A 12,792-nucleotide genomic window follows, 5' to 3' on the forward strand; every position below is an offset into this window, starting at 1 on the left:
TGTACTCGTCAAAAAAAAGGATGGTTCAATCCGGTTCTGCGTAGACTACAGGCGCCTAAAACACATTACGAGGAAAGATGTTTACCCTCTTCCCCACATAGACGACGCTCTCGATTGTCTCCAAGGTGCAGAATTATTTTCCTCGCTTGACCTTCGTTTGGCTTATTGGCAGGTCCCAATGGCTGAGTCTGATCGTCCAAAAACGGCGTTTGTCACATCGAATGGCCTCTATGAATTTACCGTAATTCCATTCGGACTCTGCAATGCGCCTGCCACATTCAAGCGAATGATGGACAGCATTTTGCGTAGTCCTAAATGGAACATTTGCTTGTGCTATCTTAATGACGTTGTGGTTTTTTCACCCTATTTCACTTCTCATCTCACTCGCCTGCGTAAGCTTCTACAGTGCCTTACAAGCGCCAGGCTTCAGCTTAACCTGAAGAAATGTCACTTCGGGGCTAAACAACTCACCATACTTGGTCATGTCGTCTCGAAAGCCGGCATCCTTCCTGACCCTGACAAGCTTCGTGCTGTTGCCAAATTTCCTAAGCCGACTACTGTTAAAGAACTACGGAGCTTTGTGGGCCTGTGCTCCTACTTTCGTCGGTTTGTCCGGAACTTTGCCTCCATCATCGCTCCACTCACCAAACTGCTTGCTGGCCCTGCAGATCTTTCGAATTGGACAGCAGCCTGTGACGAATCCTTCGCAACACTGCGCCAACTCCTTACCTCACCACCCGTACTGCGCCATTACGACCCTACTGCGCCAACCGAAGTACACACGGATGCAAGTGGCGTCGGCCTTGGTGCAGTACTCGCGCAACGCAAGCCAGGTTTTACGGAGTATGTGGTTGCCTATGCCAGCCGCGCCCTCACTAAGGCAGAAGCCAACTATTCTGTTACGGAAAAAGAGTGCCTCGCGATTGTGTGGGCGTTTAGCAAGTTTCGCCCCTATTTGTACGGCCAGACTTTTTATGTGGTAACTGACCATCACGCACTCTGTTAGTTGGCTTCACTGAAAGATCCTACCGGCCGCCTTGGACGTTGGGCACTACGCCTCCAGGAATTCGACATACGCGTCGTCTACCGATCGGGGCGAAAGCACTCTGACGATGCGCTTTAACGGTCACCCGTGAAATCTGATGATACGGATATATCAGCCCTGGACCTTCCCCTCTCTGCCATCAGCGTCACAGACATGCCATCCGAACAGTGGAAGGACCCTTGGATTGCCTTGCTCTTAAATGTGCTTTCTGACGCATCAACTTCCGGTTACTCGCGTGCTCTTCGCCGCCAAGCAACGCATTTCGCCATACGGGATGGCCTGTTATACCGTCGCAACTATCAAGTGGTGAATCGTAAATAGATGCTAGTCATACCCAGCCATATGTGGTCTGGTATCTGCAAATATTCTCATGCTGATCCGCAACACGCACACGCCGGTGCGCTAAAGACGTATGAGCGGATCCGCCAACGTTACTACTGGCGTTGTATGTACACGTTTGTACCCAAACACATGCGCTCATTTTACTAGTGTCAGCAGCACAAGATATTCCCTTATTCACCCGGTCAACTGCAGCCTTTGCCATGTCCTGCACGCCCATTGGATCATGTTGGGATTGACCTATACGGCCCACTACCGTGCTCTGTTGGTGGTAATCGATGGGTGATTGTGGCTGCCGACCATCTGACAAGGTACGCCGAAACGGCAGCGCTACCTTTGGCTGGCGCTCGTGACGTTGCAACCTTCATCTTGCACCGGTTTGTTCTTCGTCATGCTGCACCACGGGAGCTCCTGAGTGACAGAGGACGCGTATTTTTGTCCGAAGTTCTGCAGCAGCTCCTGCATTCGTGCCGTACGGTACACCGCACATCAACAGCCTACCACCCTCAGACGAACGGCCTAACGGAACGTTTCAACAGAACCTTCGGAGACATGCGCGCTATGTATATTGGTTCCGACCACTCCAACTGGGACGTTGTTCTTCCTTTCGTGACGTACGCCTACAACACGGTGATTCAATCAACAACAGGCCTTTCTCCACTTTTTTTTATATGATCGTGACCCATGCAACACAGTCGACACTATTCTGCCATACAATCCTGATGCCTCGTAGTTCAGCCCAGTTTCTGAAATGGCCGAACATGCCGAAGAGTGTCGTAAGCTTGCACGGTTCTTCACATCCGATAACCAAGCCCTCCAAAAAGATCGCCACGACCATGATCTTGTTCAGAATACCTTCCCCGTGGGTTCTCTCGTGTGGCTCCGACTGCCTTTCCACTCTCCTGGACTGACTCCCAAGTTTGCATCGAAGTATACGGGCCCTTACCGCGCCATACAGCACCCTTCTTCTGCCACCTATGTGATTGAACCGCTCAAGCCGTCCACGGACAAGCGCCGCCTTGGTCGTGAGGCGGTCCACGTCAGTCGCCTCAAGCCCTGTTACGACCCTCCTGTTCTCTCGTCACCTTGAGTCGCCAGGATGGCTCGCCTTCGTCGCCGGGGCATTGTAGTGGGGAATTCGCAAGGCAATGACTAGTGGGACCATCGCTGAGTGCAAAGCGCGAGCGCGTGCACGAGCAGTAGACGGTGGACTGCCCGAGCATTTGTTTCCGTACCGCCTGTCTGCCTATTACCTGGCGTCGCTATTAAACACCCCTTGCAATCCTTATGGGATCCATGTCAGATATTATGCTGATAAGAACAGAGTGTATTCTTTCTCGTGTTCAAGATAGTGCAAGAAATGTTTTAAGTCTGCCGGATAACAAGGTGGTTGGTCTGTACATAGCCCCGGATGGCCTGATGGAGTCCGGACGCGGGTGGTTGCACCAAGGACACTAGGACTAGGAAGGTGTGGGCATCGCAGGAACGCCTGGTACAGCAGGGAGCGGACTAGTGCATGTAGTAGGCGTCAGGCAACAAGGCGACGTAGGAGGGCAGGTGTTGCCTGGTCCAGTGGTCTTTTGACTGCTTCCATGTTCCACGTGCGCATGGTAGATGGCGCGAGACGCTGCCACTACCTCGATCACAGAGTTATTTCAAGAGACGCAGGTAGCTTCGGGAGCACAGGCGCAGGAGGACGCGGTCGTTGGCCGGGTCCCATGCGCCAAGAGCCCCGACTATGACGGCGGCCACCGTAATGCTCTAGTATCGGCGATGCGGGTAGTCGGCGACGGGTTGGTAGCGGGCGAGCTTGTCGTTTCGCGCGTTGGTAAAGGCCTCCGGTGTGTTTTCAAACAAGCAAGCCACGTCGATCACCAGGGCCTCTTCCCCGCGAACAAGGACAAGGTCAGAACGCAATCCGGTGTCACCGACTGGCCGGTTTTCGAACGCCATGGCGAGTCGTGGGCAGTGACCGTGCGAAGGCGCGAGACCACCGCTTTGTGCCACGACAAAGACATGGTGCTATGCGTCATGCAGTGGCATAGCACGTGCGGCAGCGTCTCCCTCACGTAGCCGCAGACCCGGCAGCGCTGGTCTCGGTCCGGTAGGACCCACATGACCGCGCCATTCAGGCGTAGCAGGTTGAGGCGCGCCCGGTGGATAAACCGCCAGTCGGCGAAGTGCGTGAATGTTCCTGTGGTGACGAAGTGGGAGCTCACACGGTCCGCCGAGACGCAGGCCACCACCTTTCCCTGGTTAGGTTGGTCGTGGAGGGCATTGTCCTGGACGTGGGCCAGCACGTCGCATAGCGTCCACATGACTCGGTTTCATTGTGTGGGTGGAAGCGTTGCGTCACCGCACGTGATGGTGACGTGGTCCGGTCGCAGGGACCACGAAACTCGTAGCCGTCGGGACGCCTTACGGGCCTCGGTCCACACGCTGCGCAGCTGGGTAGCCGGCAGTGAGCGGACGACCTGCAGATAACCGGTGAGGTATGCCTCCCACTCGGACCGGGTGACCTCCCATTCGAGACGAGTGGAGGCGAGCTCGTAAGCGTCAGGCGAGTTCCCGTAGCGACTGGTCAGGAGTCTTGAGGAGCTTAAAAGCGGAGTCGATACGACAGATTTCGTAGAACTCCGCAGCCACCGGGATCGCTATAGCTCCTCCGGAGGCACTCCCGTGGATGTAGTTAGTCGAGGCGTTCACCGGCAGGTAGACAGTACCTTTGACTATGGGACTGATCGCGAGGTTGAAACGGTGCCAGTCGGATTTGGTCAAGACGCCGCACCTCATGGAAAACTTCAGGGTGGAGAATAGTAATGTCTTGAGGGCATCAATGCGCTGCCAGGGGGCTAGTAGGGAAGAGAAAATAGCTGTGGCGTTGCGGATGGTGTCGTCAATGACATTTGTCCCCGCTCGATGTGGAAGGCGGCAATCCACCGGGCATCCTAGGCAACGGAGCGGCTCGGAGTCGCTCAAAGCCGGAACCAAGACGCTGGAGACCCAGAAGACGGTAGACCGCATTGCGACGGGGGTGACGCCACTGAGTTTAAGGGATAGCCCAAGTAGTGTTACCAGTGTCTCGACCATGTCGATGCGTTGCTGTAGTAGGGCGGGACAGTCGGCCAGGGGCGTCAGGTCAGCGGCATAGGCGACGATGTTGTGGTCGTCGCCAGTGCCCTGGATGCGTCGCACCAAGGGGTCTATAACCAAGTTGAAAAGCGACCCGCTGAGCGGGCAGCCCTGGCGTAGACCCGAGTGGATGAAGACCGGTTCTGTCGTACCCTCTGCAGCAACGATGACTGTCTTGTTGTTGTGGTAGAGGTCCTCGATGTGGGCGGTCAACATCTTTCCAGCACCGGAACCACGGAGGGCGTCCAAGATGGCCTGGTGAGGCACGGACCCGTAGGCGTTTGCGAAGTCCATCAGGGCTGCGCGAGACTCCGTGTCACCGGCTCTCGCTGTGTCCATGCGGTGCTGGAAGAGGTAGTTCAGGTCGAGGACGCCGTCACACGGGAGGAAGCCTTTCTGGCACTTGCACAAGACCTGGTGATCCCTGATCCAGGTTGCAGGCGCGACGCAAAACACTTGGCATAGAGCTTTGAGGCAGTACAGCCAAGTGACATCGGGCGCCAGTTGCCTGGGACAGAGGGATCACCTATCTTGTATATCAGGACCGTGCGCGACGTTCGTAATAAGTCCGGAGTGCGACGGTGGTGAACGCAGGCGTTAAACAGGGCAGACACGAAGCGGGCCTCCGGGTCGTCAGACCTCCAGTGCTGGTAGGTCAGCCTGTCGAGACCGGGAGCCGTGTTCTCCGACTTGCGGAGCCGGAGGAGAACCTCGTCTGTCAAAACGACGCCGTGTTAACCGGGACAGGAGCCGCGGGTCGTTGTAAGAGTGCTAACGTGTCCGCCGTGCGAGGTGACCAGGTGGAGGCCCAGTGGTCCTGGATGTCGCGTGTGGGGATGGTACAGGACCGTGTGGGTCCCTTCAAGATCAGGCGCACGGCATGTCGGTGGTTCCTGTTGTAGAGACGCTAGATTTGCGTCGCATTGTCCGGCTTGACGTCTCGTGCACGGCGTTCCGGTGTTGATGGTGGGAGGCGGACAGCCTCTGTGGCCAGAGCAAGAGCCTGAGACCACGCCTGCTCACACATCGTCCAGGGGTCTGGTGTCGGGGCTGATCAGAGCGTGGCTCGCAAGACGCGGACCTGCACTGCAAGCAGCATTGTGTGTTCCGGTGGGATATCTATAGATGGTGCATCGACAGGTAAGTCATGTGCACTGTCGTCGGGATCATCTGCGCCAGTGTGGTCCTACCACTCGGAAAGGGAAGGGGATGAGGAGGAGCGGGAATTGGTCGACAAAGGACGGTGGTCGACGACGGGGCCGTCAGCCAGGAAACTCTGTTAGTCCACCGGCACTTTGGCTGATATGTCGTCGAAGTCGTCGGTACCGGGGACTTCGGCAGGCTCCGTGGACATCCGTGAGGAAGCCCTCGAAGCAGACGACGTGGAGCCGGGACCGATGTGACAGCGAGAGGACGAGCCGGGCGTGGACGAGACCTCTACAGTCGTGGACGGGGGACCAGGATCTGGTGGCACGGACGGTGGCGTGCCGGGAACCGAAGGCGACTGCCGAGGCGTCCAAGAACTGGAGCCGGTAGTGGCTGAAGAATGGCCCGGTATGGTAGAGGCCCCGGAGCGTTACGTCGATGATGATAATGTGAAGCGCTTTGTGCCGCAAGGGCCAATTGATGGCCAAAGAGCGCCATTTCGATGAGTACAGATGTGGACGATGATATGTTGCGTGGCTGTATAGGGGCCCTAAAATTCCTCGCGATAATGCGGGTAAAACATAAGTATTAAGATCATGACAGTGGCGTGATATGCATAATAAAAAGGGTGACAAAGGGTTTGAAAATAAAACATGTAAAAATATTTGGCACTAGCAAACGTGCCTCATCAGCGCCCTTGTCCAAGGGCTGCGAGGCAAGTGCTTTTAAATGTAATCACTGCAGCAGCAACCTCTCTCGAGAGGTCACGCTGCGCAATGCCTGGGTATTTTACATGTTAAAAATTGACATCTCCTAAAAAAGCTAACAATGATTTATGGGTGAAAAGTGGTTCCCTACCAAGAAGCATTGCGGGGTGTAATGTATATGTTGTCGGTAGGGTAATGGAAAGTGTTGTCTTCTTCGAGTGTCTAATTGTTTACATTGGATTAAAACGTGAAGAACTGTTAATGCCTCACCACATTTGTCACACAATGGTGGATCGCCACCGGACAAAAGTTGTGTGTGTGTGTCGTGTATGTGTGTCCTATCCTGAGTCTTGTTAGTGTTACCTCTGTTAGACGTGATTTTAATACTGGTGGCCAATGGCCAAGGTGTGGCTTGATAACGTGTAGCTTGTTTTGTGTGTGTCTGTCCCACTTGCTCTGCCAGTAGTCCCTGAGCTTTCGTTTGAGAGACGGCTTAAGATCAAGGAGCGGGATCGATATGGGTGTAGTGGCACTGATTTCATGGACGGATGCATCAAGCTGATCCGCCATCACGTTGCCTTGAATCTCACGGTGCCCTGGCACCCAGCACACTACAACATGTTGGTTGAGTGTGTAGAGTGTGCATAAAATGGAGTAAAGTGAGACGAGGACAGGGTTTTTTTGTTTTTTAAGACTGTGCAGAGCCGTTATTACACTGAGGGAGTCTGTATAAATTACTGCTTTTTGTATTTGTAATTGTTTGATATATTTAGCTGTCACAAGTATCGCGTAAGCTTCCGCTGTGAAGATACTTGTGCCTGGATTTAGAGGGCCAGCATCCGAAAAGGATGGGCCGACAGCAGCGTAGGACACAGAGGAGTTAGACTTGGAGGCATCTGTAAAGAACTCAGGACGTGTGTATTTGTGTTGAAGTTCCAGGAAGCATGTTCGGATATGGGCAATAGGCGCATGTTTTGTAACTTCTAGAAAAGACACATCACAGTCTATAGTCTGCCACTGCCACGGTGGCGGGTATGCTACAGGAGCCATTAAACTGTGTTCTAGTGACACTCCAGTGTCCTCAGCTAGACCCTTCAGGTGAACTGAGAAGGCCTGCCTCATCGAAGGCCTGTTTTGAAACAGAATGGAGCTCGACAAATCAATAAGAGTAGAGTATGAGGGGTGCTTCTTGTCTGCTTTCACCTTAAGAAAATAAACAAAGGACATGTAAGTTCTTTGCAGATGAAGCGACCACTCATTTGACTCAACGTAAAGGCTTTCTACGAGCTGGTGCGAAAAGCACCCGTAGAAAGGCGGCTGCCCAAATGGTGCACGGGGTCCAGCATCTTCAAAGCACTTTGAGTCGCAGACTGATAGACAACGGCCCCATAATTTAAGCGCGTGCGAATGAGGCTTCTATACAAATTCATGAGACATTGCCTGTCACTACCCCAAGTAGTACGTGACAACACTTTCAAAACATTCATGGCTTTTAAACATTTTGTTTTTAAATACTTGATGTGCATTACGAAGGTCAACTTGTTGTCCAAGATTAGGCCTAAGAATTTATGCTCCGCATTTACAGACAGACGTTGACCGTTCAGTTCAATTTCGGGTTCTGAGTGCATGCCTCTCTTTCGGGAGAACAAGACACACGTGCTATTTTGTGGGTTCAGTCGGAATCCGTTTTCCTCTGCCCATTTGGAGACCTTGTTTAAACCTAACTGAACCTGCCGCTCACACAATGCCAAGTTGCATGACTTCAAGCCAAGCTGAACGTCGTCGACATATGAACAATAGAACATATTGCGGGAATAGACAGGTGCAAGGAATTCATATTGATAATAAAAAGTGTACAACTAAGTACACCACCTTGCTGCACGCCTGTTTCCTGGACAAATGTTTGGGAGAGAACACTGCCCACACGGACACGGAATGTCCGATTGGACAAGTAAGTCTCGATTATGGAAAACATTCTACGGCGCACGCCAAGGTGGGACAGGTCTCTTAGAATTCCAAAGTGCCATGTTGTATCATAAGCCTTTTCGATATCGAGGAACACAGAGAGAAAATATTGTTTATGAACGAAAGCGTCTCTGATCTGTGCCTCAATACGAACAAGGTGGTCTGTGGTGGATCTACTCTCTCGAAACCCGCATTGAAATGGGTCTAGCAAATTGTTTGTTTCAAGGAAATGTACAAGTCGGCAGTTTATCATTTTTTCGAAGACTTTGCAGAAGCAGCTTGTAAGTGCAACAGGCCTATAACTCGAAGCTAAAGAAGGGTCCTTGCCCTCTTTCAAATTGGGAATAATGATAGCCTCTTTCCAGGAGGTAGGGATAGTGCCAGAAAACCAAATAGCATTGTACAAACAAAGTAAGGTTTTTCGCGTTTCGATTGGTAGGTTTTTAAACATTTCATACATCACACAGTCAGAACCTGGGGCAGAAGTACTGCAGGAGTTTAGAGATGTTCGAAGCTCAGCTAGACTGAAAGGTTGGTTATATGCCTCGTATCTAGTGGATTTGTGTTCGAGTTTCTTCTTTTGTCTTCTTGTTCTGTATTTTTGGAAAGTGTCAGTATAGTGGAACGAGCTGGATACCAGTTCAAAGTGTGCACCGAGGAAGTTTGCCTGATCTTTCAAGGTATCACCCTGAGTGTTTACGAGTGGAAGTGTGTGCACTTGTTTTCTTGCTATCCTACCAACCATGTTCCAGACTTCTTTAGCCTCCTGTGTGTATGAATTGATCCATGACAAAAACTTTTGTCAGCTTTCTCTTCTGGCCTGCCGACGCGGGCTCCTGCCTTGAGACTTTATTTTCTTGAAGGTGTCAAGATTTTCGGCTGTCGATGAGTTCCGAAGCAACCTCCATGTCTTATTCTGCTCCTTTCGCGCATTACGACACTCAGTGTTCCACCATGGGACGTGTCGCTTGCCGGGCTGTCCAGATGTTTGTGGGATGCATTTGGCTGCTGCGTTCATAAGGAGAGCTGTGAAGTACTGCACAGCTTCATCTATGCTTAGCCCACATATGTCAGTCCAACATAACTGAGCTTTGTTATGAAACCGTTCTCAGTCGGCTTTGTGTATAATACCCGTGCCACACGGGCGTAAAAAATGGCATTTATCCCCGAATGCCTTCAGATTTCTTGCCATTCGCGCGGTGCCACACGGGCGAACAAAATGGCATTCGTCCGAATGCCATTCGAATGCCATTTGCCACCAACTGCCTTCGCCAGAACTCAGTTGACTGAGAAATGCCTACTCTCGACGACACAGCTCGCGAAGTGCGATTTACCTGAAAGTATATAAAACAGATCATATTGAGCTAAAAATGAAGTTTCCCGTCTTTTATTTGCACTAAAGTCTTAAAAAGATGCTTTGAACGTTATACAAAGAAAATAAAGTATTGATAATGAAACGCTTGTCAATTTTAGTGTCTATTTACGCTGTGGATCTGACTAGTGTTGGCTTAGGTTGGTACGGTCGGCTGCAACGTTCTAAAACAAAGCAAGAAACTAAAACTTAGGACAGCGTAATACGCTTATTTCTACATTTGATGATTATCTGATGTGTATGAAGCTTGTAAATGCTTCTTATTTTTTTATTGCTATTCACTCAATGCTCACTTGGAAGGTGCTGTGATCGACATCATCAAGTCAAATGTCATTCGCTTTGGACGTGTAGCAGCGCCGGCGAAACGAATGTCATTCGGGAACTGAAGAACTTCGCCACCAAATGTCATTTTCTATGCCCGTGTGGCACGAGTATAAGCCATTTGGGAACTCGTAAAGGACATTCGTATGATGTTTGTGTACTCAAAATTACAGGAAAATGGTCACTTCCGTACGGATTTATTTAGAACTTTCCATTGGAGTAATGGTACAAGTGAGGGAGATGCGATGCTGAGACTATGGAAGAGTAGGTTTTGTTGGCAAGGTTATAATATGCTACATGCATGTATACTGATATTCTAGGGGGCGACGCGCGTGTGTGCCTGACGAGGAAGACGAAGGGTTGTCTCCGCTCGATCGCTGGTGAACCGGGCACGCCATTACCGCTGGTTTGGAATATATCTAATCCCCAGCCTCGTCGTTACGGCGTCTCTTCTTTTCCGTAACATATTTGGTGGAGGTGGAACGTTCCCCGTCCTCACCACGAAGCTTCGCAGTGGCCTCACCATTCAGTCTCCGGTCATGGCTACCAATGACAAAAGCCTCTCAGCGTCTCCATCGGTAGCTCCAGCCACTACATACCTGACGATGTCCACCCCCCGTGATCCAGGTACATTCTCCGCACAACCTGGGCTCGACGTCGACTACTGGCTCCGTATGTACGAGCGTGTTAGCCACACACACCTATGGGACCCTACCATGATGCTCGCCAACGTAATATTTTACTTGGACGGCACCCCACGGGTCTGGTTTGACGCCCATGAGACCGAGCTCACCAGCTGGGATACCTTCGAGGAGCGACTACGCGACATCTTTGGGGACCCGTCCGGTCGCCAAATGGAAGCGCGAAAAGAACTCGCCACTCGTGTGCAGTCGTGAACAGAGTCGTATGTCTCGTACATACAGGATGTGCTCGCGTTGTGCCGAAAAGTCGACGAACAAATGACAGAGAGTGACAAGGTGGGCCACATACTTAAGGGCATCGCGGACGACGCCTTCAATTTGCTCGTCTACAATAACGTCACGACCGTAGATACGACTATCAAGGAATGCCGTCGCTTCGAAATGGCCAAAAGCCGCCGTGTTCTGCCTCAATTTACGCGGCTACCAAACACGGCTGTTACATCCACTTGCACCGATCTCGGTGCCGCACCACCCATGCAGGACAGCGTGACACGAATAGTTCGACGGGAGCTTGAGGCGTCAAGTCCGGCACCATTTCCTCCACAACCGCTCGATCATGGCGCCGCAGAAACGCCTCCGCCGGTCTCCGTTATTCAAGCCGTTGTGAGGCAGGAAATTGCAAAGCTTGGTTTTCCTGTGGCCTGCTCTGTGTCCCGACCCGTCTCCAGACCAATGACAACAAATGCACCACGCCATGATCTACATTTTATTCCGCGATCCCGCAATCCGGCGGAATGGAGAACTGCAGACGACAAGCCGATCTGCTTCCGCTGCCACCGAGTTGGCCATATCTCCCGCTACTGCCGCAGCACTTGGACGCCCTCAAACTGGAGTCAATTTTCCTCTAATCGACCATACGAGGACTCCCGTCGGTATTCGCCCAGTCGTGTGTACCCTTCTTCCGACATCCCCAACAGCCGCTCCACTGCTCGTTCGCCGCCACCACAACGTCGCCGTTCCCCATCGCCCCAACCACACCGCTATCCGTCGCCGGTCAACTGTGGATCCTCTCGGACGGAAAACTAGATCATGCAGCTCCGGGAGGTAGTGCTGCATCGCTTGCGAATGATCCAAATCCTCCATTGACGCTCCCCACTGATACGAACTTGATTGAGGTGTATGTGGACGGTATTTCCTTGACGGCGTTAGTCGATACCGGAGCTCAAGTGTCTATAATGAGTGCTCATCTGTGTCGCCCGCTCAAAAAAGTCCTCACGCCTGCAGCAACTAAAGCCCTCCGTGTCGCTGATGGTGTAACTGTGGCCATCACTGGAATGTGTACCGCTCGTGTTAGTATTGCCGGCCGCCATGTTCCCGCTTTATTTACGGTCCTTGAAAATTGCCCCCACGACCTAATCTTCGGCATGGACTTCCTATCGACGCATTCTGCCCTCATCCATTGTGCCGCCGGTACTCTCTGCCTAGAACTTCCTCTTCTCCCGGATTCTGACCCTGAACCCCCGAACAGCTTGTGCACCACTGACTTCTTCCGGATACCACCTAAAACTCTCACATTCATCGAATTGGCTACACCCTCTCCCGTGCTTGACGGTGATTATATCGTGACGCCGATTACTAATGTTCTCCTGGCGCGTGACATTACTGTCCCACACTCTGTCGTAAGCATGGCCTCTAACCGAACATATTTACCTGTTATCAATTTTGGTTTCATAAAACAAGTGCTACCCCAAGGAATTTCGGTCACCACACTAAGGCCCTTAATTGACGACCACGTCACCTGTTTTACGGCAGACGCATGTCCCGAGCACCCACATCACTCGCAGGATGTCACGTGCCTCGATGCGACCTTACGCTCAATGATCGCCCCGGACCTCAAACCTGAGAAGTCAACCGCGCTATGCCGCCTCCTGGCTTCATACCGCGACATATTCGACGTCGACCACCGTCCACTCGGCCAGACTTCACTCGTCAAGCACCGCATTAACACAGGTGATTCTCATCCCATTCATCGGCGACCATACCGGATGTCTGCCACCGAGCGTAAAATAATTCAACAAGAAGTCACCAAGATGTTAGCCAAAGGAATTATTGAACCCTCTTCGA

Source organism: Rhipicephalus microplus, chromosome 6 (genome assembly GCF_043290135.1).
Source record: "Rhipicephalus microplus isolate Deutch F79 chromosome 6, USDA_Rmic, whole genome shotgun sequence".
Classification (NCBI taxonomy): Eukaryota; Metazoa; Arthropoda; class Arachnida; order Ixodida; family Ixodidae; genus Rhipicephalus; species Rhipicephalus microplus.